Source organism: Hemibagrus wyckioides, linkage group LG17 (genome assembly GCF_019097595.1).
Source record: "Hemibagrus wyckioides isolate EC202008001 linkage group LG17, SWU_Hwy_1.0, whole genome shotgun sequence".
Taxonomy (NCBI): domain Eukaryota; kingdom Metazoa; phylum Chordata; class Actinopteri; order Siluriformes; family Bagridae; genus Hemibagrus; species Hemibagrus wyckioides.
The window spans coordinates 26,046,341-26,072,887 of NC_080726.1; the positions used below are offsets into that span (position 1 = coordinate 26,046,341).

General features: G+C 44.9%; 53 non-coding genes across 53 annotated transcripts; all 53 read right to left on the reverse strand.

Moving 5' to 3' along the window:
* Positions 1-198: 198 nt before the first annotated feature.
* On the reverse strand, positions 199-313 carry LOC131368519 (U5 spliceosomal RNA). Its single transcript, XR_009207090.1, has one exon. It is a non-coding gene; the product is annotated as a U5 spliceosomal RNA (small nuclear RNA).
* A 273-nt stretch (positions 314-586) lies between these two features.
* Positions 587-776, reverse strand: LOC131368596 (U2 spliceosomal RNA). Its single transcript, XR_009207165.1, has one exon. It is a non-coding gene; the product is annotated as a U2 spliceosomal RNA (small nuclear RNA).
* A 122-nt stretch (positions 777-898) lies between these two features.
* On the reverse strand, positions 899-1,013 carry LOC131368562 (U5 spliceosomal RNA). The gene has a single exon (XR_009207133.1). It is a non-coding gene; the product is annotated as a U5 spliceosomal RNA (small nuclear RNA).
* A 610-nt stretch (positions 1,014-1,623) lies between these two features.
* Positions 1,624-1,738, reverse strand: LOC131368520 (U5 spliceosomal RNA). Its single transcript, XR_009207091.1, has one exon. It is a non-coding gene; the product is annotated as a U5 spliceosomal RNA (small nuclear RNA).
* A 610-nt stretch (positions 1,739-2,348) lies between these two features.
* On the reverse strand, positions 2,349-2,463 carry LOC131368521 (U5 spliceosomal RNA). Its single transcript, XR_009207092.1, has one exon. It is a non-coding gene; the product is annotated as a U5 spliceosomal RNA (small nuclear RNA).
* Positions 2,464-2,736: 273 nt separating this feature from the next.
* LOC131368604 (U2 spliceosomal RNA) lies at positions 2,737-2,926 on the reverse strand. The gene has a single exon (XR_009207173.1). It is a non-coding gene; the product is annotated as a U2 spliceosomal RNA (small nuclear RNA).
* Positions 2,927-3,048: 122 nt separating this feature from the next.
* Positions 3,049-3,163, reverse strand: LOC131368472 (U5 spliceosomal RNA). The gene has a single exon (XR_009207045.1). It is a non-coding gene; the product is annotated as a U5 spliceosomal RNA (small nuclear RNA).
* Positions 3,164-3,765: 602 nt separating this feature from the next.
* LOC131368560 (U5 spliceosomal RNA) lies at positions 3,766-3,880 on the reverse strand. The gene has a single exon (XR_009207131.1). It is a non-coding gene; the product is annotated as a U5 spliceosomal RNA (small nuclear RNA).
* Positions 3,881-4,153: 273 nt separating this feature from the next.
* On the reverse strand, positions 4,154-4,343 carry LOC131368607 (U2 spliceosomal RNA). Its single transcript, XR_009207175.1, has one exon. It is a non-coding gene; the product is annotated as a U2 spliceosomal RNA (small nuclear RNA).
* Positions 4,344-4,465: 122 nt separating this feature from the next.
* Positions 4,466-4,580, reverse strand: LOC131368473 (U5 spliceosomal RNA). Its single transcript, XR_009207046.1, has one exon. It is a non-coding gene; the product is annotated as a U5 spliceosomal RNA (small nuclear RNA).
* A 602-nt stretch (positions 4,581-5,182) lies between these two features.
* On the reverse strand, positions 5,183-5,297 carry LOC131368522 (U5 spliceosomal RNA). Its single transcript, XR_009207093.1, has one exon. It is a non-coding gene; the product is annotated as a U5 spliceosomal RNA (small nuclear RNA).
* A 602-nt stretch (positions 5,298-5,899) lies between these two features.
* On the reverse strand, positions 5,900-6,014 carry LOC131368524 (U5 spliceosomal RNA). Its single transcript, XR_009207095.1, has one exon. It is a non-coding gene; the product is annotated as a U5 spliceosomal RNA (small nuclear RNA).
* Positions 6,015-6,287: 273 nt separating this feature from the next.
* LOC131368477 (U2 spliceosomal RNA) lies at positions 6,288-6,477 on the reverse strand. Its single transcript, XR_009207050.1, has one exon. It is a non-coding gene; the product is annotated as a U2 spliceosomal RNA (small nuclear RNA).
* Positions 6,478-6,599: 122 nt separating this feature from the next.
* LOC131368474 (U5 spliceosomal RNA) lies at positions 6,600-6,714 on the reverse strand. The gene has a single exon (XR_009207047.1). It is a non-coding gene; the product is annotated as a U5 spliceosomal RNA (small nuclear RNA).
* Positions 6,715-7,316: 602 nt separating this feature from the next.
* LOC131368608 (U5 spliceosomal RNA) lies at positions 7,317-7,431 on the reverse strand. The gene has a single exon (XR_009207176.1). It is a non-coding gene; the product is annotated as a U5 spliceosomal RNA (small nuclear RNA).
* A 273-nt stretch (positions 7,432-7,704) lies between these two features.
* Positions 7,705-7,894, reverse strand: LOC131368489 (U2 spliceosomal RNA). Its single transcript, XR_009207061.1, has one exon. It is a non-coding gene; the product is annotated as a U2 spliceosomal RNA (small nuclear RNA).
* Positions 7,895-8,016: 122 nt separating this feature from the next.
* On the reverse strand, positions 8,017-8,131 carry LOC131368475 (U5 spliceosomal RNA). Its single transcript, XR_009207048.1, has one exon. It is a non-coding gene; the product is annotated as a U5 spliceosomal RNA (small nuclear RNA).
* Positions 8,132-8,733: 602 nt separating this feature from the next.
* LOC131368513 (U5 spliceosomal RNA) lies at positions 8,734-8,848 on the reverse strand. Its single transcript, XR_009207084.1, has one exon. It is a non-coding gene; the product is annotated as a U5 spliceosomal RNA (small nuclear RNA).
* A 273-nt stretch (positions 8,849-9,121) lies between these two features.
* Positions 9,122-9,311, reverse strand: LOC131368500 (U2 spliceosomal RNA). Its single transcript, XR_009207072.1, has one exon. It is a non-coding gene; the product is annotated as a U2 spliceosomal RNA (small nuclear RNA).
* Positions 9,312-9,433: 122 nt separating this feature from the next.
* Positions 9,434-9,548, reverse strand: LOC131368476 (U5 spliceosomal RNA). Its single transcript, XR_009207049.1, has one exon. It is a non-coding gene; the product is annotated as a U5 spliceosomal RNA (small nuclear RNA).
* Positions 9,549-10,150: 602 nt separating this feature from the next.
* Positions 10,151-10,265, reverse strand: LOC131368525 (U5 spliceosomal RNA). The gene has a single exon (XR_009207096.1). It is a non-coding gene; the product is annotated as a U5 spliceosomal RNA (small nuclear RNA).
* Positions 10,266-10,867: 602 nt separating this feature from the next.
* Positions 10,868-10,982, reverse strand: LOC131368526 (U5 spliceosomal RNA). The gene has a single exon (XR_009207097.1). It is a non-coding gene; the product is annotated as a U5 spliceosomal RNA (small nuclear RNA).
* A 273-nt stretch (positions 10,983-11,255) lies between these two features.
* LOC131368512 (U2 spliceosomal RNA) lies at positions 11,256-11,445 on the reverse strand. The gene has a single exon (XR_009207083.1). It is a non-coding gene; the product is annotated as a U2 spliceosomal RNA (small nuclear RNA).
* A 122-nt stretch (positions 11,446-11,567) lies between these two features.
* LOC131368478 (U5 spliceosomal RNA) lies at positions 11,568-11,682 on the reverse strand. The gene has a single exon (XR_009207051.1). It is a non-coding gene; the product is annotated as a U5 spliceosomal RNA (small nuclear RNA).
* A 602-nt stretch (positions 11,683-12,284) lies between these two features.
* LOC131368609 (U5 spliceosomal RNA) lies at positions 12,285-12,399 on the reverse strand. The gene has a single exon (XR_009207177.1). It is a non-coding gene; the product is annotated as a U5 spliceosomal RNA (small nuclear RNA).
* A 273-nt stretch (positions 12,400-12,672) lies between these two features.
* Positions 12,673-12,862, reverse strand: LOC131368523 (U2 spliceosomal RNA). Its single transcript, XR_009207094.1, has one exon. It is a non-coding gene; the product is annotated as a U2 spliceosomal RNA (small nuclear RNA).
* Positions 12,863-12,984: 122 nt separating this feature from the next.
* Positions 12,985-13,099, reverse strand: LOC131368479 (U5 spliceosomal RNA). The gene has a single exon (XR_009207052.1). It is a non-coding gene; the product is annotated as a U5 spliceosomal RNA (small nuclear RNA).
* A 602-nt stretch (positions 13,100-13,701) lies between these two features.
* Positions 13,702-13,816, reverse strand: LOC131368527 (U5 spliceosomal RNA). The gene has a single exon (XR_009207098.1). It is a non-coding gene; the product is annotated as a U5 spliceosomal RNA (small nuclear RNA).
* Positions 13,817-14,089: 273 nt separating this feature from the next.
* LOC131368534 (U2 spliceosomal RNA) lies at positions 14,090-14,279 on the reverse strand. The gene has a single exon (XR_009207105.1). It is a non-coding gene; the product is annotated as a U2 spliceosomal RNA (small nuclear RNA).
* Positions 14,280-14,401: 122 nt separating this feature from the next.
* On the reverse strand, positions 14,402-14,516 carry LOC131368480 (U5 spliceosomal RNA). The gene has a single exon (XR_009207053.1). It is a non-coding gene; the product is annotated as a U5 spliceosomal RNA (small nuclear RNA).
* Positions 14,517-15,118: 602 nt separating this feature from the next.
* On the reverse strand, positions 15,119-15,233 carry LOC131368528 (U5 spliceosomal RNA). Its single transcript, XR_009207099.1, has one exon. It is a non-coding gene; the product is annotated as a U5 spliceosomal RNA (small nuclear RNA).
* Positions 15,234-15,506: 273 nt separating this feature from the next.
* On the reverse strand, positions 15,507-15,696 carry LOC131368545 (U2 spliceosomal RNA). Its single transcript, XR_009207116.1, has one exon. It is a non-coding gene; the product is annotated as a U2 spliceosomal RNA (small nuclear RNA).
* Positions 15,697-15,818: 122 nt separating this feature from the next.
* Positions 15,819-15,933, reverse strand: LOC131368481 (U5 spliceosomal RNA). The gene has a single exon (XR_009207054.1). It is a non-coding gene; the product is annotated as a U5 spliceosomal RNA (small nuclear RNA).
* Positions 15,934-16,547: 614 nt separating this feature from the next.
* LOC131368529 (U5 spliceosomal RNA) lies at positions 16,548-16,662 on the reverse strand. The gene has a single exon (XR_009207100.1). It is a non-coding gene; the product is annotated as a U5 spliceosomal RNA (small nuclear RNA).
* Positions 16,663-16,935: 273 nt separating this feature from the next.
* LOC131368556 (U2 spliceosomal RNA) lies at positions 16,936-17,125 on the reverse strand. The gene has a single exon (XR_009207127.1). It is a non-coding gene; the product is annotated as a U2 spliceosomal RNA (small nuclear RNA).
* A 122-nt stretch (positions 17,126-17,247) lies between these two features.
* On the reverse strand, positions 17,248-17,362 carry LOC131368482 (U5 spliceosomal RNA). Its single transcript, XR_009207055.1, has one exon. It is a non-coding gene; the product is annotated as a U5 spliceosomal RNA (small nuclear RNA).
* A 640-nt stretch (positions 17,363-18,002) lies between these two features.
* LOC131368530 (U5 spliceosomal RNA) lies at positions 18,003-18,117 on the reverse strand. The gene has a single exon (XR_009207101.1). It is a non-coding gene; the product is annotated as a U5 spliceosomal RNA (small nuclear RNA).
* Positions 18,118-18,731: 614 nt separating this feature from the next.
* LOC131368566 (U5 spliceosomal RNA) lies at positions 18,732-18,846 on the reverse strand. The gene has a single exon (XR_009207137.1). It is a non-coding gene; the product is annotated as a U5 spliceosomal RNA (small nuclear RNA).
* A 602-nt stretch (positions 18,847-19,448) lies between these two features.
* Positions 19,449-19,563, reverse strand: LOC131368531 (U5 spliceosomal RNA). Its single transcript, XR_009207102.1, has one exon. It is a non-coding gene; the product is annotated as a U5 spliceosomal RNA (small nuclear RNA).
* A 273-nt stretch (positions 19,564-19,836) lies between these two features.
* Positions 19,837-20,026, reverse strand: LOC131368567 (U2 spliceosomal RNA). The gene has a single exon (XR_009207138.1). It is a non-coding gene; the product is annotated as a U2 spliceosomal RNA (small nuclear RNA).
* Positions 20,027-20,148: 122 nt separating this feature from the next.
* Positions 20,149-20,263, reverse strand: LOC131368483 (U5 spliceosomal RNA). Its single transcript, XR_009207056.1, has one exon. It is a non-coding gene; the product is annotated as a U5 spliceosomal RNA (small nuclear RNA).
* Positions 20,264-20,873: 610 nt separating this feature from the next.
* On the reverse strand, positions 20,874-20,988 carry LOC131368532 (U5 spliceosomal RNA). Its single transcript, XR_009207103.1, has one exon. It is a non-coding gene; the product is annotated as a U5 spliceosomal RNA (small nuclear RNA).
* A 273-nt stretch (positions 20,989-21,261) lies between these two features.
* On the reverse strand, positions 21,262-21,451 carry LOC131368573 (U2 spliceosomal RNA). Its single transcript, XR_009207143.1, has one exon. It is a non-coding gene; the product is annotated as a U2 spliceosomal RNA (small nuclear RNA).
* Positions 21,452-21,573: 122 nt separating this feature from the next.
* On the reverse strand, positions 21,574-21,688 carry LOC131368484 (U5 spliceosomal RNA). Its single transcript, XR_009207057.1, has one exon. It is a non-coding gene; the product is annotated as a U5 spliceosomal RNA (small nuclear RNA).
* A 602-nt stretch (positions 21,689-22,290) lies between these two features.
* LOC131368533 (U5 spliceosomal RNA) lies at positions 22,291-22,405 on the reverse strand. Its single transcript, XR_009207104.1, has one exon. It is a non-coding gene; the product is annotated as a U5 spliceosomal RNA (small nuclear RNA).
* Positions 22,406-22,678: 273 nt separating this feature from the next.
* On the reverse strand, positions 22,679-22,868 carry LOC131368575 (U2 spliceosomal RNA). The gene has a single exon (XR_009207144.1). It is a non-coding gene; the product is annotated as a U2 spliceosomal RNA (small nuclear RNA).
* Positions 22,869-22,990: 122 nt separating this feature from the next.
* LOC131368485 (U5 spliceosomal RNA) lies at positions 22,991-23,105 on the reverse strand. Its single transcript, XR_009207058.1, has one exon. It is a non-coding gene; the product is annotated as a U5 spliceosomal RNA (small nuclear RNA).
* A 602-nt stretch (positions 23,106-23,707) lies between these two features.
* LOC131368535 (U5 spliceosomal RNA) lies at positions 23,708-23,822 on the reverse strand. Its single transcript, XR_009207106.1, has one exon. It is a non-coding gene; the product is annotated as a U5 spliceosomal RNA (small nuclear RNA).
* A 273-nt stretch (positions 23,823-24,095) lies between these two features.
* On the reverse strand, positions 24,096-24,285 carry LOC131368576 (U2 spliceosomal RNA). Its single transcript, XR_009207145.1, has one exon. It is a non-coding gene; the product is annotated as a U2 spliceosomal RNA (small nuclear RNA).
* Positions 24,286-24,407: 122 nt separating this feature from the next.
* LOC131368487 (U5 spliceosomal RNA) lies at positions 24,408-24,522 on the reverse strand. Its single transcript, XR_009207059.1, has one exon. It is a non-coding gene; the product is annotated as a U5 spliceosomal RNA (small nuclear RNA).
* A 630-nt stretch (positions 24,523-25,152) lies between these two features.
* Positions 25,153-25,267, reverse strand: LOC131368536 (U5 spliceosomal RNA). Its single transcript, XR_009207107.1, has one exon. It is a non-coding gene; the product is annotated as a U5 spliceosomal RNA (small nuclear RNA).
* Positions 25,268-25,540: 273 nt separating this feature from the next.
* On the reverse strand, positions 25,541-25,730 carry LOC131368577 (U2 spliceosomal RNA). Its single transcript, XR_009207146.1, has one exon. It is a non-coding gene; the product is annotated as a U2 spliceosomal RNA (small nuclear RNA).
* Positions 25,731-25,852: 122 nt separating this feature from the next.
* Positions 25,853-25,967, reverse strand: LOC131368488 (U5 spliceosomal RNA). Its single transcript, XR_009207060.1, has one exon. It is a non-coding gene; the product is annotated as a U5 spliceosomal RNA (small nuclear RNA).
* Between the last annotated feature and the right edge of the window lie 580 nt (positions 25,968-26,547).

A 26,547-nucleotide genomic window follows, 5' to 3' on the forward strand; every position in this document is an offset into this window, starting at 1 on the left:
GTGCAACTTGAATACAGTCGCAGCCCAAAGCCAGACCAGAAAACACTTGAGCTTTGCCAAAATGCTGAGAAGGGATAACCTCTTATTGCCTCTGCTTGACCGGCAGCCCGAGGACACGCTTTGGCGCACACATGGAAAAACACATGACACAACAAGGACAATCCACCAGACACACCCACCTAATGTTCACCTACTTATAGCTTTACCTTGATAAAGCTCACAAAAATACATCAAACTCATTGACGGTCCTCTCCACGGAAATCTTTAGTAAAAGGCGAAAGATTTATGCGTGACTGAAGAGAAACCTGAGCCATAAAAATCAAACCCCAGCAGACCAGGGAAATCCTTGTCAGAAACACAAACCTTGAGGAGGGTAAGGCCAGCCCCTTCACTTGGTTGAGTGCAAAAAGTGGGTGGGGAAAGGATGACAAGGAACAGCTGACAGTGGTGAGCAGAAAGTGGTGACGATAGGCTAGGAAAAGGTGGGGTTGATGGCTCCCGTAATTTTGGGCATGGGCCTAGCTTGTGAAAAAGTAGACGTGTTTCTGGCAAGAAAAAATATTTTTGCTCTTTTTCTGACATCAGAAAATGGTGCACCAAGCCCGGAAGTACTGCAATACCAGGCCTACGCGTGGAGCAGACGGAGCAAGCCCCGTTTCCGGCTCCCAGCTTTAAAACCTGCTTAATATAGAGCCCTCATATAGAGGACATATCAGATACTAAACTGATAAGAACAGATACTACACTTGATCTTAGCCCAAAGGCCGAAAAGCGAGAACCACTTATTTCCTCTGCTTGACTGGCAGCCCGAGGACACGCCTTTGCAAACACAGGGAAAGTCACATGACAGAGTGAGGCCAAGCCACCAGACAATCCCAGCTAACGTTACACCACTTATAGCTTTGCCTTAACAAAGCTCACAAAAATACATCAAACTCATTGACGGTCCTCGCCACGGAAATCTTTAGTAAAAGGCGAAAGATTTATGCGTGACTGAAGAGAAACCTGAGCCATAAAAATCAAACCCCAGCAGACCAGGGAAATCCTTGTCAGAAACACAAACCTTGAGGAGGGTAAGGCCAGCCCCTTCACTTGGTTGAGTGCAAAAAGTGGGTGGGGAAAGGTTGACAAGGAACAGCTGACAGTGGTGACGATAGGCTAGGGAAAAGCTGGGGTGGATGGCTCCCGTAATTTTGGGCATGGGCCTAGTTTGTGAAAAAGTAGAGATGTTTCTGGACTGAAAGAAAGAAAGAAAGAAAGAAAGTAAGAAAGAAAGAAAGAAAGAAATTTTTGCTCTTTTTCTGACAACCTGCTTAATATAGAGTCCTTATGTAGAGGACATATCAGATAATAAACTGATGAGAACAGATTCATTTGTTTAATATCCTTTCCTTCATACTCACCTTCTCAAAGCCAGACTAAGAAGTGCAACTTGAATACAGTCGCAGCCCAAAGCCAGACCAGAAAACACTTGAGCTTTGCCAAAATGCTGAGAAGGGATAACCTCTTATTGCCTCTGCTTGACCGGCAGCCCGAGGACACGCTTTGGCGCACACATGGAAAAACACATGACACAACAAGGACAATCCACCAGACACACCCACCTAATGTTCACCTACTTATAGCTTTACCTTGATAAAGCTCACAAAAATACATCAAACTCATTGACGGTCCTCTCCACGGAAATCTTTAGTAAAAGGCGAAAGATTTATGCGTGACTGAAGAGAAACCTGAGCCATAAAAATCAAACCCCAGCAGACCAGGGAAATCCTTGTCAGAAACACAAACCTTGAGGAGGGTAAGGCCAGCCCCTTCACTTGGTTGAGTGCAAAAAGTGGGTGGGGAAAGGTTGACAAGGAACAGCTGACAGTGGTGACGATAGGCTAGGGAAAAGCTGGGGTGGATGGCTCCCGTAATTTTGGGCATGGGCCTAGTTTGTGAAAAAGTAGAGATGTTTCTGGACTGAAAGAAAGAAAGAAAGAAAGTAAGAAAGAAAGAAAGAAAGAAAGAAATTTTTGCTCTTTTTCTGACAACCTGCTTAATATAGAGTCCTTATGTAGAGGACATATCAGATAATAAACTGATGAGAACAGATTCATTTGTTTAATATCCTTTCCTTCATGCTCACCTTCTCAAAGCCAGACTAAGAAGTGCAACTTGAATACAGTCGCAGCCCAAAGCCAGACCAGAAAACACTTGAGCTTTGCCAAAATGCTGAGAAGGGATAACCTCTTATTGCCTCTGCTTGACCGGCAGCCCGAGGACACGCTTTGGCGCACACATGGAAAAACACATGACACAACAAGGACAATCCACCAGACACACCCACCTAATGTTCACCTACTTATAGCTTTACCTTGATAAAGCTCACAAAAATACATCAAACTCATTGACGGTCCTCTCCACGGAAATCTTTAGTAAAAGGCGAAAGATTTATGCGTGACTGAAGAGAAACCTGAGCCATAAAAATCAAACCCCAGCAGACCAGGGAAATCCTTGTCAGAAACACAAACCTTGAGGAGGGTAAGGCCAGCCCCTTCACTTGGTTGAGTGCAAAAAGTGGGTGGGGAAAGGATGACAAGGAACAGCTGACAGTGGTGAGCAGAAAGTGGTGACGATAGGCTAGGAAAAGGTGGGGTTGATGGCTCCCGTAATTTTGGGCATGGGCCTAGCTTGTGAAAAAGTAGACGTGTTTCTGGCAAGAAAAAATATTTTTGCTCTTTTTCTGACATCAGAAAATGGTGCACCAAGCCCGGAAGTACTGCAATACCAGGCCTACGCGTGGAGCAGACGGAGCAAGCCCCGTTTCCGGCTCCCAGCTTTAAAACCTGCTTAATATAGAGCCCTCATATAGAGGACATATCAGATACTAAACTGATAAGAACAGATACTACACTTGATCTTAGCCCAACGGCCGAATAGCGAGAACCACTTATTTCCTCTGCTTGACTGGCAGCCCGAGGACACGCCTTTGCAAACACAGGGAAAGTCACATGACAGAGTGAGGCCAAGCCACCAGACAATCCCAGCTAACGTTACACCACTTATAGCTTTGCCTTAACAAAGCTCACAAAAATACATCAAACTCATTGACGGTCCTCTCCACGGAAATCTTTAGTAAAAGGCGAAAGATTTATGCGTGACTGAAGAGAAACCTGAGCCATAAAAATCAAACCCCAGCAGACCAGGGAAATCCTTGTCAGAAACACAAACCTTGAGGAGGGTAAGGCCAGCCCCTTCACTTGGTTGAGTGCAAAAAGTGGGTGGGGAAAGGTTGACAAGGAACAGCTGACAGTGGTGACGATAGGCTAGGGAAAAGCTGGGGTGGATGGCTCCCGTAATTTTGGGCATGGGCCTAGTTTGTGAAAAAGTAGAGATGTTTCTGGACTGAAAGAAAGAAAGAAAGAAAGAAAGAAAGAAAGAAAGAAATTTTTGCTCTTTTTCTGACAACCTGCTTAATATAGAGTCCTTATGTAGAGGACATATCAGATAATAAACTGATGAGAACAGATTCATTTGTTTAATATCCTTTCCTTCATACTCACCTTCTCAAAGCCAGACTAAGAAGTGCAACTTGAATACAGTCGCAGCCCAAAGCCAGACCAGGAAACACTTGAGCTTTGCCAAAATGCTGAGAAGGGATAACCTCTTATTGCCTCTGCTTGACCGGCAGCCCGAGGACACGCTTTGGCGCACACATGGAAAAACACATGACACAACAAGGACAATCCACCAGACACACCCACCTAATGTTCACCTACTTATAGCTTTACCTTGATAAAGCTCGCAAAAATACATCAAACTCATTGACGGTCCTCTCCACGGAAATCTTTAGTAAAAGGCGAAAGATTTATGCGTGACTGAAGAGAAACCTGAGCCATAAAAATCAAACCCCAGCAGACCAGGGAAATCCTTGTCAGAAACACAAACCTTGAGGAGGGTAAGGCCAGCCCCTTCACTTGGTTGAGTGCAAAAAGTGGGTGGGGAAAGGATGACAAGGAACAGCTGACAGTGGTGAGCAGAAAGTGGTGACGATAGGCTAGGAAAAGGTGGGGTTGATGGCTCCCGTAATTTTGGGCATGGGCCTAGCTTGTGAAAAAGTAGACGTGTTTCTGGCAAGAAAAAATATTTTTGCTCTTTTTCTGACATCAGAAAATGGTGCACCAAGCCCGGAAGTACTGCAATACCAGGCCTACGCGTGGAGCAGACGGAGCAAGCCCCGTTTCCGGCTCCCAGCTTTAAAACCTGCTTAATATAGAGCCCTCATATAGAGGACATATCAGATACTAAACTGATAAGAACAGATACTACACTTGATCTTAGCCCAAAGGCCGAAAAGCGAGAACCACTTATTTCCTCTGCTTGACTGGCAGCCCGAGGACACGCCTTTGCAAACACAGGGAAAGTCACATGACAGAGTGAGGCCAAGCCACCAGACAATCCCAGCTAACGTTACACCACTTATAGCTTTGCCTTAACAAAGCTCACAAAAATACATCAAACTCATTGACGGTCCTCTCCACGGAAATCTTTAGTAAAAGGCGAAAGATTTATGCGTGACTGAAGAGAAACCTGAGCCATAAAAATCAAACCCCAGCAGACCAGGGAAATCCTTGTCAGAAACACAAACCTTGAGGAGGGTAAGGCCAGCCCCTTCACTTGGTTGAGTGCAAAAAGTGGGTGGGGAAAGGTTGACAAGGAACAGCTGACAGTGGTGACGATAGGCTAGGGAAAAGCTGGGGTGGATGGCTCCCGTAATTTTGGGCATGGGCCTAGTTTGTGAAAAAGTAGAGATGTTTCTGGACTGAAAGAAAGAAAGAAAGTAAGAAAGAAAGAAAGAAAGAAATTTTTGCTCTTTTTCTGACAACCTGCTTAATATAGAGTCCTTATGTAGAGGACATATCAGATAATAAACTGATGAGAACAGATTCATTTGTTTAATATCCTTTCCTTCATACTCACCTTCTCAAAGCCAGACTAAGAAGTGCAACTTGAATACAGTCGCAGCCCAAAGCCAGACCAGGAAACACTTGAGCTTTGCCAAAATGCTGAGAAGGGATAACCTCTTATTGCCTCTGCTTGACCGGCAGCCCGAGGACACGCTTTGGCGCACACATGGAAAAACACATGACACAACAAGGACAATCCACCAGACACACCCACCTAATGTTCACCTACTTATAGCTTTACCTTGATAAAGCTCACAAAAATACATCAAACTCATTGACGGTCCTCTCCACGGAAATCTTTAGTAAAAGGCGAAAGATTTATGCGTGACTGAAGAGAAACCTGAGCCATAAAAATCAAACCCCAGCAGACCAGGGAAATCCTTGTCAGAAACACAAACCTTGAGGAGGGTAAGGCCAGCCCCTTCACTTGGTTGAGTGCAAAAAGTGGGTGGGGAAAGGTTGACAAGGAACAGCTGACAGTGGTGACGATAGGCTAGGGAAAAGCTGGGGTGGATGGCTCCCGTAATTTTGGGCATGGGCCTAGTTTGTGAAAAAGTAGAGATGTTTCTGGACTGAAAGAAAGAAAGAAAGTAAGAAAGAAAGAAAGAAAGAAATTTTTGCTCTTTTTCTGACAACCTGCTTAATATAGAGTCCTTATGTAGAGGACATATCAGATAATAAACTGATGAGAACAGATTCATTTGTTTAATATCCTTTCCTTCATACTCACCTTCTCAAAGCCAGACTAAGAAGTGCAACTTGAATACAGTCGCAGCCCAAAGCCAGACCAGGAAACACTTGAGCTTTGCCAAAATGCTGAGAAGGGATAACCTCTTATTGCCTCTGCTTGACCGGCAGCCCGAGGACACGCTTTGGCGCACACATGGAAAAACACATGACACAACAAGGACAATCCACCAGACACACCCACCTAATGTTCACCTACTTATAGCTTTACCTTGATAAAGCTCACAAAAATACATCAAACTCATTGACGGTCCTCTCCACGGAAATCTTTAGTAAAAGGCGAAAGATTTATGCGTGACTGAAGAGAAACCTGAGCCATAAAAATCAAACCCCAGCAGACCAGGGAAATCCTTGTCAGAAACACAAACCTTGAGGAGGGTAAGGCCAGCCCCTTCACTTGGTTGAGTGCAAAAAGTGGGTGGGGAAAGGATGACAAGGAACAGCTGACAGTGGTGAGCAGAAAGTGGTGACGATAGGCTAGGAAAAGGTGGGGTTGATGGCTCCCGTAATTTTGGGCATGGGCCTAGCTTGTGAAAAAGTAGACGTGTTTCTGGCAAGAAAAAATATTTTTGCTCTTTTTCTGACATCAGAAAATGGTGCACCAAGCCCGGAAGTACTGCAATACCAGGCCTACGCGTGGAGCAGACGGAGCAAGCCCCGTTTCCGGCTCCCAGCTTTAAAACCTGCTTAATATAGAGCCCTCATATAGAGGACATATCAGATACTAAACTGATAAGAACAGATACTACACTTGATCTTAGCCCAAAGGCCGAAAAGCGAGAACCACTTATTTCCTCTGCTTGACTGGCAGCCCGAGGACACGCCTTTGCAAACACAGGGAAAGTCACATGACAGAGGGAGGCCAAGCCACCAGACAATCCCAGCTAACGTTACACCACTTATAGCTTTGCCTTAACAAAGCTCACAAAAATACATCAAACTCATTGACGGTCCTCTCCACGGAAATCTTTAGTAAAAGGCGAAAGATTTATGCGTGACTGAAGAGAAACCTGAGCCATAAAAATCAAACCCCAGCAGACCAGGGAAATCCTTGTCAGAAACACAAACCTTGAGGAGGGTAAGGCCAGCCCCTTCACTTGGTTGAGTGCAAAAAGTGGGTGGGGAAAGGTTGACAAGGAACAGCTGACAGTGGTGACGATAGGCTAGGGAAAAGCTGGGGTGGATGGCTCCCGTAATTTTGGGCATGGGCCTAGTTTGTGAAAAAGTAGAGATGTTTCTGGACTGAAAGAAAGAAAGAAAGTAAGAAAGAAAGAAAGAAAGAAATTTTTGCTCTTTTTCTGACAACCTGCTTAATATAGAGTCCTTATGTAGAGGACATATCAGATAATAAACTGATGAGAACAGATTCATTTGTTTAATATCCTTTCCTTCATACTCACCTTCTCAAAGCCAGACTAAGAAGTGCAACTTGAATACAGTCGCAGCCCAAAGCCAGACCAGGAAACACTTGAGCTTTGCCAAAATGCTGAGAAGGGATAACCTCTTATTGCCTCTGCTTGACCGGCAGCCCGAGGACACGCTTTGGCGCACACATGGAAAAACACATGACACAACAAGGACAATCCACCAGACACACCCACCTAATGTTCACCTACTTATAGCTTTACCTTGATAAAGCTCACAAAAATACATCAAACTCATTGACGGTCCTCTCCACGGAAATCTTTAGTAAAAGGCGAAAGATTTATACGTGACTGAAGAGAAACCTGAGCCATAAAAATCAAACCCCAGCAGACCAGGGAAATCCTTGTCAGAAACACAAACCTTGAGGAGGGTAAGGCCAGCCCCTTCACTTGGTTGAGTGCAAAAAGTGGGTGGGGAAAGGATGACAAGGAACAGCTGACAGTGGTGAGCAGAAAGTGGTGACGATAGGCTAGGAAAAGGTGGGGTTGATGGCTCCCGTAATTTTGGGCATGGGCCTAGCTTGTGAAAAAGTAGACGTGTTTCTGGCAAGAAAAAATATTTTTGCTCTTTTTCTGACATCAGAAAATGGTGCACCAAGCCCGGAAGTACTGCAATACCAGGCCTACGCGTGGAGCAGACGGAGCAAGCCCCGTTTCCGGCTCCCAGCTTTAAAACCTGCTTAATATAGAGCCCTCATATAGAGGACATATCAGATACTAAACTGATAAGAACAGATACTACACTTGATCTTAGCCCAAAGGCCGAAAAGCGAGAACCACTTATTTCCTCTGCTTGACTGGCAGCCCGAGGACACGCCTTTGCAAACACAGGGAAAGTCACATGACAGAGGGAGGCCAAGCCACCAGACAATCCCAGCTAACGTTACACCACTTATAGCTTTGCCTTAACAAAGCTCACAAAAATACATCAAACTCATTGACGGTCCTCTCCACGGAAATCTTTAGTAAAAGGCGAAAGATTTATGCGTGACTGAAGAGAAACCTGAGCCATAAAAATCAAACCCCAGCAGACCAGGGAAATCCTTGTCAGAAACACAAACCTTGAGGAGGGTAAGGCCAGCCCCTTCACTTGGTTGAGTGCAAAAAGTGGGTGGGGAAAGGTTGACAAGGAACAGCTGACAGTGGTGACGATAGGCTAGGGAAAAGCTGGGGTGGATGGCTCCCGTAATTTTGGGCATGGGCCTAGTTTGTGAAAAAGTAGAGATGTTTCTGGACTGAAAGAAAGAAAGAAAGTAAGAAAGAAAGAAAGAAAGAAATTTTTGCTCTTTTTCTGACAACCTGCTTAATATAGAGTCCTTATGTAGAGGACATATCAGATAATAAACTGATGAGAACAGATTCATTTGTTTAATATCCTTTCCTTCATACTCACCTTCTCAAAGCCAGACTAAGAAGTGCAACTTGAATACAGTCGCAGCCCAAAGCCAGACCAGGAAACACTTGAGCTTTGCCAAAATGCTGAGAAGGGATAACCTCTTATTGCCTCTGCTTGACCGGCAGCCCGAGGACACGCTTTGGCGCACACATGGAAAAACACATGACACAACAAGGACAATCCACCAGACACACCCACCTAATGTTCACCTACTTATAGCTTTACCTTGATAAAGCTCGCAAAAATACATCAAACTCATTGACGGTCCTCTCCACGGAAATCTTTAGTAAAAGGCGAAAGATTTATACGTGACTGAAGAGAAACCTGAGCCATAAAAATCAAACCCCAGCAGACCAGGGAAATCCTTGTCAGAAACACAAACCTTGAGGAGGGTAAGGCCAGCCCCTTCACTTGGTTGAGTGCAAAAAGTGGGTGGGGAAAGGATGACAAGGAACAGCTGACAGTGGTGAGCAGAAAGTGGTGACGATAGGCTAGGAAAAGGTGGGGTTGATGGCTCCCGTAATTTTGGGCATGGGCCTAGCTTGTGAAAAAGTAGACGTGTTTCTGGCAAGAAAAAATATTTTTGCTCTTTTTCTGACATCAGAAAATGGTGCACCAAGCCCGGAAGTACTGCAATACCAGGCCTACGCGTGGAGCAGACGGAGCAAGCCCCGTTTCCGGCTCCCAGCTTTAAAACCTGCTTAATATAGAGCCCTCATATAGAGGACATATCAGATACTAAACTGATAAGAACAGATACTACACTTGATCTTAGCCCAAAGGCCGAAAAGCGAGAACCACTTATTTCCTCTGCTTGACTGGCAGCCCGAGGACACGCCTTTGCAAACACAGGGAAAGTCACATGACAGAGTGAGGCCAAGCCACCAGACAATCCCAGCTAACGTTACACCACTTATAGCTTTGCCTTAACAAAGCTCACAAAAATACATCAAACTCATTGACGGTCCTCTCCACGGAAATCTTTAGTAAAAGGCGAAAGATTTATGCGTGACTGAAGAGAAACCTGAGCCATAAAAATCAAACCCCAGCAGACCAGGGAAATCCTTGTCAGAAACACAAACCTTGAGGAGGGTAAGGCCAGCCCCTTCACTTGGTTGAGTGCAAAAAGTGGGTGGGGAAAGGTTGACAAGGAACAGCTGACAGTGGTGACGATAGGCTAGGGAAAAGCTGGGGTGGATGGCTCCCGTAATTTTGGGCATGGGCCTAGTTTGTGAAAAAGTAGAGATGTTTCTGGACTGAAAGAAAGAAAGAAAGTAAGAAAGAAAGAAAGAAAGAAATTTTTGCTCTTTTTCTGACAACCTGCTTAATATAGAGTCCTTATGTAGAGGACATATCAGATAATAAACTGATGAGAACAGATTCATTTGTTTAATATCCTTTCCTTCATACTCACCTTCTCAAAGCCAGACTAAGAAGTGCAACTTGAATACAGTCGCAGCCCAAAGCCAGACCAGGAAACACTTGAGCTTTGCCAAAATGCTGAGAAGGGATAACCTCTTATTGCCTCTGCTTGACCGGCAGCCCGAGGACACGCTTTGGCGCACACATGGAAAAACACATGACACAACAAGGACAATCCACCAGACACACCCACCTAATGTTCACCTACTTATAGCTTTACCTTGATAAAGCTCACAAAAATACATCAAACTCATTGACGGTCCTCTCCACGGAAATCTTTAGTAAAAGGCGAAAGATTTATGCGTGACTGAAGAGAAACCTGAGCCATAAAAATCAAACCCCAGCAGACCAGGGAAATCCTTGTCAGAAACACAAACCTTGAGGAGGGTAAGGCCAGCCCCTTCACTTGGTTGAGTGCAAAAAGTGGGTGGGGAAAGGTTGACAAGGAACAGCTGACAGTGGTGACGATAGGCTAGGGAAAAGCTGGGGTGGATGGCTCCCGTAATTTTGGGCATGGGCCTAGTTTGTGAAAAAGTAGAGATGTTTCTGGACTGAAAGAAAGAAAGAAAGTAAGAAAGAAAGAAAGAAAGAAATTTTTGCTCTTTTTCTGACAACCTGCTTAATATAGAGTCCTTATGTAGAGGACATATCAGATAATAAACTGATGAGAACAGATTCATTTGTTTAATATCCTTTCCTTCATACTCACCTTCTCAAAGCCAGACTAAGAAGTGCAACTTGAATACAGTCGCAGCCCAAAGCCAGACCAGGAAACACTTGAGCTTTGCCAAAATGCTGAGAAGGGATAACCTCTTATTGCCTCTGCTTGACCGGCAGCCCGAGGACACGCTTTGGCGCACACATGGAAAAACACATGACACAACAAGGACAATCCACCAGACACACCCACCTAATGTTCACCTACTTATAGCTTTACCTTGATAAAGCTCACAAAAATACATCAAACTCATTGACGGTCCTCTCCACGGAAATCTTTAGTAAAAGGCGAAAGATTTATGCGTGACTGAAGAGAAACCTGAGCCATAAAAATCAAACCCCAGCAGACCAGGGAAATCCTTGTCAGAAACACAAACCTTGAGGAGGGTAAGGCCAGCCCCTTCACTTGGTTGAGTGCAAAAAGTGGGTGGGGAAAGGATGACAAGGAACAGCTGACAGTGGTGAGCAGAAAGTGGTGACGATAGGCTAGGAAAAGGTGGGGTTGATGGCTCCCGTAATTTTGGGCATGGGCCTAGCTTGTGAAAAAGTAGACGTGTTTCTGGCAAGAAAAAATATTTTTGCTCTTTTTCTGACATCAGAAAATGGTGCACCAAGCCCGGAAGTACTGCAATACCAGGCCTACGCGTGGAGCAGACGGAGCAAGCCCCGTTTCCGGCTCCCAGCTTTAAAACCTGCTTAATATAGAGCCCTCATATAGAGGACATATCAGATACTAAACTGATAAGAACAGATACTACACTTGATCTTAGCCCAAAGGCCGAAAAGCGAGAACCACTTATTTCCTCTGCTTGACTGGCAGCCCGAGGACACGCCTTTGCAAACACAGGGAAAGTCACATGACAGAGGGAGGCCAAGCCACCAGACAATCCCAGCTAACGTTACACCACTTATAGCTTTGCCTTAACAAAGCTCACAAAAATACATCAAACTCATTGACGGTCCTCTCCACGGAAATCTTTAGTAAAAGGCGAAAGATTTATGCGTGACTGAAGAGAAACCTGAGCCATAAAAATCAAACCCCAGCAGACCAGGGAAATCCTTGTCAGAAACACAAACCTTGAGGAGGGTAAGGCCAGCCCCTTCACTTGGTTGAGTGCAAAAAGTGGGTGGGGAAAGGTTGACAAGGAACAGCTGACAGTGGTGACGATAGGCTAGGGAAAAGCTGGGGTGGATGGCTCCCGTAATTTTGGGCATGGGCCTAGTTTGTGAAAAAGTAGAGATGTTTCTGGACTGAAAGAAAGAAAGAAAGTAAGAAAGAAAGAAAGAAAGAAATTTTTGCTCTTTTTCTGACAACCTGCTTAATATAGAGTCCTTATGTAGAGGACATATCAGATAATAAACTGATGAGAACAGATTCATTTGTTTAATATCCTTTCCTTCATACTCACCTTCTCAAAGCCAGACTAAGAAGTGCAACTTGAATACAGTCGCAGCCCAAAGCCAGACCAGGAAACACTTGAGCTTTGCCAAAATGCTGAGAAGGGATAACCTCTTATTGCCTCTGCTTGACCGGCAGCCCGAGGACACGCTTTGGCGCACACATGGAAAAACACATGACACAACAAGGACAATCCACCAGACACACCCACCTAATGTTCACCTACTTATAGCTTTACCTTGATAAAGCTCACAAAAATACATCAAACTCATTGACGGTCCTCTCCACGGAAATCTTTAGTAAAAGGCGAAAGATTTATACGTGACTGAAGAGAAACCTGAGCCATAAAAATCAAACCCCAGCAGACCAGGGAAATCCTTGTCAGAAACACAAACCTTGAGGAGGGTAAGGCCAGCCCCTTCACTTGGTTGAGTGCAAAAAGTGGGTGGGGAAAGGATGACAAGGAACAGCTGACAGTGGTGAGCAGAAAGTGGTGACGATAGGCTAGGAAAAGGTGGGGTTGATGGCTCCCGTAATTTTGGGCATGGGCCTAGCTTGTGAAAAAGTAGACGTGTTTCTGGCAAGAAAAAATATTTTTGCTCTTTTTCTGACATCAGAAAATGGTGCACCAAGCCCGGAAGTACTGCAATACCAGGCCTACGCGTGGAGCAGACGGAGCAAGCCCCGTTTCCGGCTCCCAGCTTTAAAACCTGCTTAATATAGAGCCCTCATATAGAGGACATATCAGATACTAAACTGATAAGAACAGATACTACACTTGATCTTAGCCCAAAGGCCGAAAAGCGAGAACCACTTATTTCCTCTGCTTGACTGGCAGCCCGAGGACACGCCTTTGCAAACACAGGGAAAGTCACATGACAGAGGGAGGCCAAGCCACCAGACAATCCCAGCTAACGTTACACCACTTATAGCTTTGCCTTAACAAAGCTCACAAAAATACATCAAACTCATTGACGGTCCTCTCCACGGAAATCTTTAGTAAAAGGCGAAAGATTTATGCGTGACTGAAGAGAAACCTGAGCCATAAAAATCAAACCCCAGCAGACCAGGGAAATCCTTGTCAGAAACACAAACCTTGAGGAGGGTAAGGCCAGCCCCTTCACTTGGTTGAGTGCAAAAAGTGGGTGGGGAAAGGTTGACAAGGAACAGCTGACAGTGGTGACGATAGGCTAGGGAAAAGCTGGGGTGGATGGCTCCCGTAATTTTGGGCATGGGCCTAGTTTGTGAAAAAGTAGAGATGTTTCTGGACTGAAAGAAAGAAAGAAAGTAAGAAAGAAAGAAAGAAAGAAATTTTTGCTCTTTTTCTGACAACCTGCTTAATATAGAGTCCTTATGTAGAGGACATATCAGATAATAAACTGATGAGAACAGATTCATTTGTTTAATATCCTTTCCTTCATACTCACCTTCTCAAAGCCAGACTAAGAAGTGCAACTTGAATACAGTCGCAGCCCAAAGCCAGACCAGGAAACACTTGAGCTTTGCCAAAATGCTGAGAAGGGATAACCTCTTATTGCCTCTGCTTGACCGGCAGCCCGAGGACACGCTTTGGCGCACACATGGAAAAACACATGACACAACAAGGACAATCCACCAGACACACCCACCTAATGTTCACCTACTTATAGCTTTACCTTGATAAAGCTCACAAAAATACATCAAACTCATTGACGGTCCTCTCCACGGAAATCTTTAGTAAAAGGCGAAAGATTTATGCGTGACTGAAGAGAAACCTGAGCCATAAAAATCAAACCCCAGCAGACCAGGGAAATCCTTGTCAGAAACACAAACCTTGAGGAGGGTAAGGCCAGCCCCTTCACTTGGTTGAGTGCAAAAAGTGGGTGGGGAAAGGATGACAAGGAACAGCTGACAGTGGTGAGCAGAAAGTGGTGACGATAGGCTAGGAAAAGGTGGGGTTGATGGCTCCCGTAATTTTGGGCATGGGCCTAGCTTGTGAAAAAGTAGACGTGTTTCTGGCAAGAAAAAATATTTTTGCTCTTTTTCTGACATCAGAAAATGGTGCACCAAGCCCGGAAGTACTGCAATACCAGGCCTACGCGTGGAGCAGACGGAGCAAGCCCCGTTTCCGGCTCCCAGCTTTAAAACCTGCTTAATATAGAGCCCTCATATAGAGGACATATCAGATACTAAACTGATAAGAACAGATACTACACTTGATCTTAGCCCAAAGGCCGAAAAGCGAGAACCACTTATTTCCTCTGCTTGACTGGCAGCCCGAGGACACGCCTTTGCAAACACAGGGAAAGTCACATGACAGAGTGAGGCCAAGCCACCAGACAATCCCAGCTAACGTTACACCACTTATAGCTTTGCCTTAACAAAGCTCACAAAAATACATCAAACTCATTGACGGTCCTCTCCACGGAAATCTTTAGTAAAAGGCGAAAGATTTATGCGTGACTGAAGAGAAACCTGAGCCATAAAAATCAAACCCCAGCAGACCAGGGAAATCCTTGTCAGAAACACAAACCTTGAGGAGGGTAAGGCCAGCCCCTTCACTTGGTTGAGTGCAAAAAGTGGGTGGGGAAAGGTTGACAAGGAACAGCTGACAGTGGTGACGATAGGCTAGGGAAAAGCTGGGGTGGATGGCTCCCGTAATTTTGGGCATGGGCCTAGTTTGTGAAAAAGTAGAGATGTTTCTGGACTGAAAGAAAGAAAGAAAGTAAGAAAGAAAGAAAGAAAGAAATTTTTGCTCTTTTTCTGACAACCTGCTTAATATAGAGTCCTTATGTAGAGGACATATCAGATAATAAACTGATGAGAACAGATTCATTTGTTTAATATCCTTTCCTTCATACTCACCTTCTCAAAGCCAGACTAAGAAGTGCAACTTGAATACAGTCGCAGCCCAAAGCCAGACCAGGAAACACTTGAGCTTTGCCAAAATGCTGAGAAGGGATAACCTCTTATTGCCTCTGCTTGACCGGCAGCCCGAGGACACGCTTTGGCGCACACATGGAAAAACACATGACACAACAAGGACAATCCACCAGACACACCCACCTAATGTTCACCTACTTATAGCTTTACCTTGATAAAGCTCACAAAAATACATCAAACTCATTGACGGTCCTCTCCACGGAAATCTTTAGTAAAAGGCGAAAGATTTATGCGTGACTGAAGAGAAACCTGAGCCATAAAAATCAAACCCCAGCAGACCAGGGAAATCCTTGTCAGAAACACAAACCTTGAGGAGGGTAAGGCCAGCCCCTTCACTTGGTTGAGTGCAAAAAGTGGGTGGGGAAAGGATGACAAGGAACAGCTGACAGTGGTGAGCAGAAAGTGGTGACGATAGGCTAGGAAAAGGTGGGGTTGATGGCTCCCGTAATTTTGGGCATGGGCCTAGCTTGTGAAAAAGTAGACGTGTTTCTGGCAAGAAAAAATATTTTTGCTCTTTTTCTGACATCAGAAAATGGTGCACCAAGCCCGGAAGTACTGCAATACCAGGCCTACGCGTGGAGCAGACGGAGCAAGCCCCGTTTCCGGCTCCCAGCTTTAAAACCTGCTTAATATAGAGCCCTCATATAGAGGACATATCAGATACTAAACTGATAAGAACAGATACTACACTTGATCTTAGCCCAAAGGCCGAAAAGCGAGAACCACTTATTTCCTCTGCTTGACTGGCAGCCCGAGGACACGCCTTTGCAAACACAGGGAAAGTCACATGACAGAGGGAGGCCAAGCCACCAGACAATCCCAGCTAACGTTACACCACTTATAGCTTTGCCTTAACAAAGCTCACAAAAATACATCAAACTCATTGACGGTCCTCTCCACGGAAATCTTTAGTAAAAGGCGAAAGATTTATGCGTGACTGAAGAGAAACCTGAGCCATAAAAATCAAACCCCAGCAGACCAGGGAAATCCTTGTCAGAAACACAAACCTTGAGGAGGGTAAGGCCAGCCCCTTCACTTGGTTGAGTGCAAAAAGTGGGTGGGGAAAGGTTGACAAGGAACAGCTGACAGTGGTGACGATAGGCTAGGGAAAAGCTGGGGTGGATGGCTCCCGTAATTTTGGGCATGGGCCTAGTTTGTGAAAAAGTAGAGATGTTTCTGGACTGAAAGAAAGAAAGAAAGAAAGAAAGTAAGAAAGAAAGAAAGAAAGAAAGAAATTTTTGCTCTTTTTCTGACAACCTGCTTAATATAGAGTCCTTATGTAGAGGACATATCAGATAATAAACTGATGAGAACAGATTCATTTGTTTAATATCCTTTCCTTCATACTCACCTTCTCAAAGCCAGACTAAGAAGTGCAACTTGAATACAGTCGCAGCCCAAAGCCAGACCAGGAAACACTTGAGCTTTGCCAAAATGCTGAGAAGGGATAACCTCTTATTGCCTCTGCTTGACCGGCAGCCCGAGGACACGCTTTGGCGCACACATGGAAAAACACATGACACAACAAGGACAATCCACCAGACACACCCACCTAATGTTCACCTACTTATAGCTTTACCTTGATAAAGCTCACAAAAATACATCAAACTCATTGACGGTCCTCTCCACGGAAATCTTTAGTAAAAGGCGAAAGATTTATGCGTGACTGAAGAGAAACCTGAGCCATAAAAATCAAACCCCAGCAGACCAGGGAAATCCTTGTCAGAAACACAAACCTTGAGGAGGGTAAGGCCAGCCCCTTCACTTGGTTGAGTGCAAAAAGTGGGTGGGGAAAGGATGACAAGGAACAGCTGACAGTGGTGAGCAGAAAGTGGTGACGATAGGCTAGGAAAAGGTGGGGTTGATGGCTCCCGTAATTTTGGGCATGGGCCTAGCTTGTGAAAAAGTAGACGTGTTTCTGGCAAGAAAAAATATTTTTGCTCTTTTTCTGACATCAGAAAATGGTGCACCAAGCCCGGAAGTACTGCAATACCAGGCCTACGCGTGGAGCAGACGGAGCAAGCCCCGTTTCCGGCTCCCAGCTTTAAAACCTGCTTAATATAGAGCCCTCATATAGAGGACATATCAGATACTAAACTGATAAGAACAGATACTACACTTGATCTTAGCCCAAAGGCCGAAAAGCGAGAACCACTTATTTCCTCTGCTTGACTGGCAGCCCGAGGACACGCCTTTGCAAACACAGGGAAAGTCACATGACAGAGTGAGGCCAAGCCACCAGACAATCCCAGCTAACGTTACACCACTTATAGCTTTGCCTTAACAAAGCTCACAAAAATACATCAAACTCATTGACGGTCCTCTCCACGGAAATCTTTAGTAAAAGGCGAAAGATTTATGCGTGACTGAAGAGAAACCTGAGCCATAAAAATCAAACCCCAGCAGACCAGGGAAATCCTTGTCAGAAACACAAACCTTGAGGAGGGTAAGGCCAGCCCCTTCACTTGGTTGAGTGCAAAAAGTGGGTGGGGAAAGGATGACAAGGAACAGCTGACAGTGGTGAGCAGAAAGTGGTGACGATAGGCTAGGGAAAAGCTGGGGTGGATGGCTCCCGTAATTTTGGGCATGGGCCTAGTTTGTGAAAAAGTAGAGATGTTTCTGGACTGAAAGAAAGAAAGAAAGAAAGAAAGAAAGTAAGAAAGAAAGAAAGAAAGAAAGAAAGAAAGAAATTTTTGCTCTTTTTCTGACAACCTGCTTAATATAGAGTCCTTATGTAGAGGACATATCAGATAATAAACTGATGAGAACAGATTCATTTGTTTAATATCCTTTCCTTCATGCTCACCTTCTCAAAGCCAGACTAAGAAGTGCAACTTGAATACAGTCGCAGCCCAAAGCCAGACCAGAAAACACTTGAGCTTTGCCAAAATGCTGAGAAGGGATAACCTCTTATTGCCTCTGCTTGACCGGCAGCCCGAGGACACGCTTTGGCGCACACATGGAAAAACACATGACACAACAAGGACAATCCACCAGACACACCCACCTAATGTTCACCTACTTATAGCTTTACCTTGATAAAGCTCACAAAAATACATCAAACTCATTGACGGTCCTCTCCACGGAAATCTTTAGTAAAAGGCGAAAGATTTATGCGTGACTGAAGAGAAACCTGAGCCATAAAAATCAAACCCCAGCAGACCAGGGAAATCCTTGTCAGAAACACAAACCTTGAGGAGGGTAAGGCCAGCCCCTTCACTTGGTTGAGTGCAAAAAGTGGGTGGGGAAAGGTTGACAAGGAACAGCTGACAGTGGTGACGATAGGCTAGGGAAAAGCTGGGGTGGATGGCTCCCGTAATTTTGGGCATGGGCCTAGTTTGTGAAAAAGTAGAGATGTTTCTGGACTGAAAGAAAGAAAGAAAGAAAGTAAGAAAGAAAGAAAGAAAGAAAGAAAGAAATTTTTGCTCTTTTTCTGACAACCTGCTTAATATAGAGTCCTTATGTAGAGGACATATCAGATAATAAACTGATGAGAAAAGATTCATTTGTTTAATATCCTTTCCTTCATGCTCACCTTCTCAAAGCCAGACTAAGAAGTGCAACTTGAATACAGTCGCAGCCCAAAGCCAGACCAGAAAACACTTGAGCTTTGCCAAAATGCTGAGAAGGGATAACCTCTTATTGCCTCTGCTTGACCGGCAGCCCGAGGACACGCTTTGGCGCACACATGGAAAAACACATGACACAACAAGGACAATCCACCAGACACACCCACCTAATGTTCACCTACTTATAGCTTTACCTTGATAAAGCTCACAAAAATACATCAAACTCATTGACGGTCCTCTCCACGGAAAGCTTTAGTAAAAGGCGAAAGATTTATGCGTGACTGAAGAGAAACCTGAGCCATAAAAACAAAACCCCAGCAGACCAGGGAAATCCTTGTCAGAAACACAAACCTTGAGGAGGGTAAGGCCAGCCCCTTCACTTGGTTGAGTGCAAAAAGTGGGTGGGGAAAGGTTGACAAGGAACAGCTGACAGTGGTGACGATAGGCTAGGGAAAAGCTGGGGTGGATGGCTCCCGTAATTTTGGGCATGGGCCTAGTTTGTGAAAAAGTAGAGATGTTTCTGGACTGAAAGAAAGAAAGAAAGAAAGAAAGAAAGAAAGAAAGAAATTTTTGCTCTTTTTCTGACAACCTGCTTAATATAGAGTCCTTATGTAGAGGACATATCAGATAATAAACTGATGAGAACAGATTCATTTGTTTAATATCCTTTCCTTCATACTCACCTTCTCAAAGCCAGACTAAGAAGTGCAACTTGAATACAGTCGCAGCCCAAAGCCAGACCAGGAAACACTTGAGCTTTGCCAAAATGCTGAGAAGGGATAACCTCTTATTGCCTCTGCTTGACCGGCAGCCCGAGGACACGCTTTGGCGCACACATGGAAAAACACATGACACAACAAGGACAATCCACCAGACACACCCACCTAATGTTCACCTACTTATAGCTTTACCTTGATAAAGCTCACAAAAATACATCAAACTCATTGACGGTCCTCTCCACGGAAATCTTTAGTAAAAGGCGAAAGATTTATGCGTGACTGAAGAGAAACCTGAGCCATAAAAATCAAACCCCAGCAGACCAGGGAAATCCTTGTCAGAAACACAAACCTTGAGGAGGGTAAGGCCAGCCCCTTCACTTGGTTGAGTGCAAAAAGTGGGTGGGGAAAGGATGACGAGGAACAGCTGACAGTGGTGAGCAGAAAGTGGTGACGATAGGCTAGGAAAAGGTGGGGTTGATGGCTCCCGTAATTTTGGGCATGGGCCTAGCTTGTGAAAAAGTAGACGTGTTTCTGGCAAGAAAAAATATTTTTGCTCTTTTTCTGACATCAGAAAATGGTGCACCAAGCCCGGAAGTACTGCAATACCAGGCCTACGCGTGGAGCAGACGGAGCAAGCCCCGTTTCCGGCTCCCAGCTTTAAAACCTGCTTAATATAGAGCCCTCATATAGAGGACATATCAGATACTAAACTGATAAGAACAGATACTACACTTGATCTTAGCCCAAAGGCCGAAAAGCGAGAACCACTTATTTCCTCTGCTTGACTGGCAGCCCGAGGACACGCCTTTGCAAACACAGGGAAAGTCACATGACAGAGTGAGGCCAAGCCACCAGACAATCCCAGCTAACGTTACACCACTTATAGCTTTGCCTTAACAAAGCTCACAAAAATACATCAAACTCATTGACGGTCCTCTCCACGGAAATCTTTAGTAAAAGGCGAAAGATTTATGCGTGACTGAAGAGAAACCTGAGCCATAAAAACAAAACCCCAGCAGACCAGGGAAATCCTTGTCAGAAACACAAACCTTGAGGAGGGTAAGGCCAGCCCCTTCACTTGGTTGAGTGCAAAAAGTGGGTGGGGAAAGGTTGACAAGGAACAGCTGACAGTGGTGACGATAGGCTAGGGAAAAGCTGGGGTGGATGGCTCCCGTAATTTTGGGCATGGGCCTAGTTTGTGAAAAAGTAGAGATGTTTCTGGACTGAAAGAAAGAAAGAAAGAAAGAAAGAAAGAAAGAAAGAAAGAAAGAAATTTTTGCTCTTTTTCTGACAACCTGCTTAATATAGAGTCCTTATGTAGAGGACATATCAGATAATAAACTGATGAGAACAGATTCATTTGTTTAATATCCTTTCCTTCATACTCACCTTCTCAAAGCCAGACTAAGAAGTGCAACTTGAATACAGTCGCAGCCCAAAGCCAGACCAGGAAACACTTGAGCTTTGCCAAAATGCTGAGAAGGGATAACCTCTTATTGCCTCTGCTTGACCGGCAGCCCGAGGACACGCTTTGGCGCACACATGGAAAAACACATGACACAACAAGGACAATCCACCAGACACACCCACCTAATGTTCACCTACTTATAGCTTTACCTTGATAAAGCTCACAAAAATACATCAAACTCATTGACGGTCCTCTCCACGGAAATCTTTAGTAAAAGGCGAAAGATTTATGCGTGACTGAAGAGAAACCTGAGCCATAAAAATCAAACCCCAGCAGACCAGGGAAATCCTTGTCAGAAACACAAACCTTGAGGAGGGTAAGGCCAGCCCCTTCACTTGGTTGAGTGCAAAAAGTGGGTGGGGAAAGGATGACGAGGAACAGCTGACAGTGGTGAGCAGAAAGTGGTGACGATAGGCTAGGAAAAGGTGGGGTTGATGGCTCCCGTAATTTTGGGCATGGGCCTAGCTTGTGAAAAAGTAGACGTGTTTCTGGCAAGAAAAAATATTTTTGCTCTTTTTCTGACATCAGAAAATGGTGCACCAAGCCCGGAAGTACTGCAATACCAGGCCTACGCGTGGAGCAGACGGAGCAAGCCCCGTTTCCGGCTCCCAGCTTTAAAACCTGCTTAATATAGAGCCCTCATATAGAGGACATATCAGATACTAAACTGATAAGAACAGATACTACACTTGATCTTAGCCCAAAGGCCGAAAAGCGAGAACCACTTATTTCCTCTGCTTGACTGGCAGCCCGAGGACACGCCTTTGCAAACACAGGGAAAGTCACATGACAGAGTGAGGCCAAGCCACCAGACAATCCCAGCTAACGTTACACCACTTATAGCTTTGCCTTAACAAAGCTCACAAAAATACATCAAACTCATTGACGGTCCTCTCCACGGAAATCTTTAGTAAAAGGCGAAAGATTTATGCGTGACTGAAGAGAAACCTGAGCCATAAAAACAAAACCCCAGCAGACCAGGGAAATCCTTGTCAGAAACACAAACCTTGAGGAGGGTAAGGCCAGCCCCTTCACTTGGTTGAGTGCAAAAAGTGGGTGGGGAAAGGTTGACAAGGAACAGCTGACAGTGGTGACGATAGGCTAGGGAAAAGCTGGGGTGGATGGCTCCCGTAATTTTGGGCATGGGCCTAGTTTGTGAAAAAGTAGAGATGTTTCTGGACTGAAAGAAAGAAAGAAAGTAAGAAAGAAAGAAAGAAAGAAATTTTTGCTCTTTTTCTGACAACCTGCTTAATATAGAGTCCTTATGTAGAGGACATATCAGATAATAAACTGATGAGAACAGATTCATTTGTTTAATATCCTTTCCTTCATACTCACCTTCTCAAAGCCAGACTAAGAAGTGCAACTTGAATACAGTCGCAGCCCAAAGCCAGACCAGGAAACACTTGAGCTTTGCCAAAATGCTGAGAAGGGATAACCTCTTATTGCCTCTGCTTGACCGGCAGCCCGAGGACACGCTTTGGCGCACACATGGAAAAACACATGACACAACAAGGACAACCCACCAGACACACCCACCTAATGTTCACCTACTTATAGCTTTACCTTGATAAAGCTCACAAAAATACATCAAACTCATTGACGGTCCTCTCCACGGAAATCTTTAGTAAAAGGCGAAAGATTTATGCGTGACTGAAGAGAAACCTGAGCCATCAAAAACAAACCCCAGCAGACCAGGGAAATCCTTGTCAGAAACACAAACCTTGAGGAGGGTAAGGCCAGCCCCTTCACTTGGTTGAGTGCAAAAAGTGGGTGGGGAAAGGATGACGAGGAACAGCTGACAGTGGTGAGCAGAAAGTGGTGACGATAGGCTAGGAAAAGGTGGGGTTGATGGCTCCCGTAATTTTGGGCATGGGCCTAGCTTGTGAAAAAGTAGACGTGTTTCTGGCAAGAAAAAATATTTTTGCTCTTTTTCTGACATCAGAAAATGGTGCACCAAGCCCGGAAGTACTGCAATACCAGGCCTACGCGTGGAGCAGACGGAGCAAGCCCCGTTTCCGGCTCCCAGCTTTAAAACCTGCTTAATATAGAGCCCTCATATAGAGGACATATCAGATACTAAACTGATAAGAACAGATACTACACTTGATCTTAGCCCAAAGGCCGAAAAGCGAGAACCACTTATTTCCTCTGCTTGACTGGCAGCCCGAGGACACGCCTTTGCAAACACAGGGAAAGTCACATGACAGAGTGAGGCCAAGCCACCAGACAATCCCAGCTAACGTTACACCACTTATAGCTTTGCCTTAACAAAGCTCACAAAAATACATCAAACTCATTGACGGTCCTCTCCACGGAAATCTTTAGTAAAAGGCGAAAGATTTATGCGTGACTGAAGAGAAACCTGAGCCATAAAAACAAAACCCCAGCAGACCAGGGAAATCCTTGTCAGAAACACAAACCTTGAGGAGGGTAAGGCCAGCCCCTTCACTTGGTTGAGTGCAAAAAGTGGGTGGGGAAAGGTTGACAAGGAACAGCTGACAGTGGTGACGATAGGCTAGGGAAAAGCTGGGGTGGATGGCTCCCGTAATTTTGGGCATGGGCCTAGTTTGTGAAAAAGTAGAGATGTTTCTGGACTGAAAGAAAGAAAGAAAGTAAGAAAGAAAGAAAGAAAGAAATTTTTGCTCTTTTTCTGACAACCTGCTTAATATAGAGTCCTTATGTAGAGGACATATCAGATAATAAACTGATGAGAACAGATTCATTTGTTTAATATCCTTTCCTTCATACTCACCTTCTCAAAGCCAGACTAAGAAGTGCAACTTGAATACAGTCGCAGCCCAAAGCCAGACCAGGAAACACTTGAGCTTTGCCAAAATGCTGAGAAGGGATAACCTCTTATTGCCTCTGCTTGACCGGCAGCCCGAGGACACGCTTTGGCGCACACATGGAAAAACACATGACACAACAAGGACAACCCACCAGACACACCCACCTAATGTTCACCTACTTATAGCTTTACCTTGATAAAGCTCACAAAAATACATCAAACTCATTGACGGTCCTCTCCACGGAAATCTTTAGTAAAAGGCGAAAGATTTATGCGTGACTGAAGAGAAACCTGAGCCATCAAAAACAAACCCCAGCAGACCAGGGAAATCCTTGTCAGAAACACAAACCTTGAGGAGGGTAAGGCCAGCCCCTTCACTTGGTTGAGTGCAAAAAGTGGGTGGGGAAAGGATGACGAGGAACAGCTGACAGTGGTGAGCAGAAAGTGGTGACGATAGGCTAGGAAAAGGTGGGGTTGATGGCTCCCGTAATTTTGGGCATGGGCCTAGCTTGTGAAAAAGTAGACGTGTTTCTGGCAAGAAAAAATATTTTTGCTCTTTTTCTGACATCAGAAAATGGTGCACCAAGCCCGGAAGTACTGCAATACCAGGCCTACGCGTGGAGCAGACGGAGCAAGCCCCGTTTCCGGCTCCCAGCTTTAAAACCTGCTTAATATAGAGCCCTCATATAGAGGACATATCAGATACTAAACTGATAAGAACAGATACTACACTTGATCTTAGCCCAAAGGCCGAAAAGCGAGAACCACTTATTTCCTCTGCTTGACTGGCAGCCCGAGGACACGCCTTTGCAAACACAGGGAAAGTCACATGACAGAGTGAGGCCAAGCCACCAGACAATCCCAGCTAACGTTACACCACTTATAGCTTTGCCTTAACAAAGCTCACAAAAATACATCAAACTCATTGACGGTCCTCTCCACGGAAATCTTTAGTAAAAGGCGAAAGATTTATGCGTGACTGAAGAGAAACCTGAGCCATAAAAACAAAACCCCAGCAGACCAGGGAAATCCTTGTCAGAAACACAAACCTTGAGGAGGGTAAGGCCAGCCCCTTCACTTGGTTGAGTGCAAAAAGTGGGTGGGGAAAGGTTGACAAGGAACAGCTGACAGTGGTGACGATAGGCTAGGGAAAAGCTGGGGTGGATGGCTCCCGTAATTTTGGGCATGGGCCTAGTTTGTGAAAAAGTAGAGATGTTTCTGGACTGAAAGAAAGAAAGAAAGTAAGAAAGAAAGAAAGAAAGAAAGAAAGAAAGAAAGAAAGGAAGAAAGAAATTTTTGCTCTTTTTCTGACAACCTGCTTAATATAGAGTCCTTATGTAGAGGACATATCAGATAATAAACTGATGAGAACAGATTCATTTGTTTAATATCCTTTCCTTCATACTCACCTTCTCAAAGCCAGACTAAGAAGTGCAACTTGAATACAGTCGCAGCCCAAAGCCAGACCAGGAAACACTTGAGCTTTGCCAAAATGCTGAGAAGGGATAACCTCTTATTGCCTCTGCTTGACCGGCAGCCCGAGGACACGCTTTGGCGCACACATGGAAAAACACATGACACAACAAGGACAATCCACCAGACACACCCACCTAATGTTCACCTACTTATAGCTTTACCTTGATAAAGCTCACAAAAATACATCAAACTCATTGACGGTCCTCTCCACGGAAATCTTTAGTAAAAGGCGAAAGATTTATGCGTGACTGAAGAGAAACCTGAGCCATAAAAATCAAACCCCAGCAGACCAGGGAAATCCTTGTCAGAAACACAAACCTTGAGGAGGGTAAGGCCAGCCCCTTCACTTGGTTGAGTGCAAAAAGTGGGTGGGGAAAGGATGACGAGGAACAGCTGACAGTGGTGAGCAGAAAGTGGTGACGATAGGCTAGGAAAAGGTGGGGTTGATGGCTCCCGTAATTTTGGGCATGGGCCTAGCTTGTGAAAAAGTAGACGTGTTTCTGGCAAGAAAAAATATTTTTGCTCTTTTTCTGACATCAGAAAATGGTGCACCAAGCCCGGAAGTACTGCAATACCAGGCCTACGCGTGGAGCAGACGGAGCAAGCCCCGTTTCCGGCTCCCAGCTTTAAAACCTGCTTAATATAGAGCCCTCATATAGAGGACATATCAGATACTAAACTGATAAGAACAGATACTACACTTGATCTTAGCCCAAAGGCCGAAAAGCGAGAACCACTTATTTCCTCTGCTTGACTGGCAGCCCGAGGACACGCCTTTGCAAACACAGGGAAAGTCACATGACAGAGTGAGGCCAAGCCACCAGACAATCCCAGCTAACGTTACACCACTTATAGCTTTGCCTTAACAAAGCTCACAAAAATACATCAAACTCATTGACGGTCCTCTCCACGGAAATCTTTAGTAAAAGGCGAAAGATTTATGCGTGACTGAAGAGAAACCTGAGCCATAAAAACAAAACCCCAGCAGACCAGGGAAATCCTTGTCAGAAACACAAACCTTGAGGAGGGTAAGGCCAGCCCCTTCACTTGGTTGAGTGCAAAAAGTGGGTGGGGAAAGGTTGACAAGGAACAGCTGACAGTGGTGACGATAGGCTAGGGAAAAGCTGGGGTGGATGGCTCCCGTAATTTTGGGCATGGGCCTAGTTTGTGAAAAAGTAGAGATGTTTCTGGACTGAAAGAAAGAAAGAAAGTAAGAAAGAAAGAAAGAAAGAAAGAAAGAAATTTTTGCTCTTTTTCTGACAACCTGCTTAATATAGAGTCCTTATGTAGAGGACATATCAGATAATAAACTGATGAGAACAGATTCATTTGTTTAATATCCTTTCCTTCATACTCACCTTCTCAAAGCCAGACTAAGAAGTGCAACTTGAATACAGTCGCAGCCCAAAGCCAGACCAGGAAACACTTGAGCTTTGCCAAAATGCTGAGAAGGGATAACCTCTTATTGCCTCTGCTTGACCGGCAGCCCGAGGACACGCTTTGGCGCACACATGGAAAAACACATGACACAACAAGGACAATCCACCA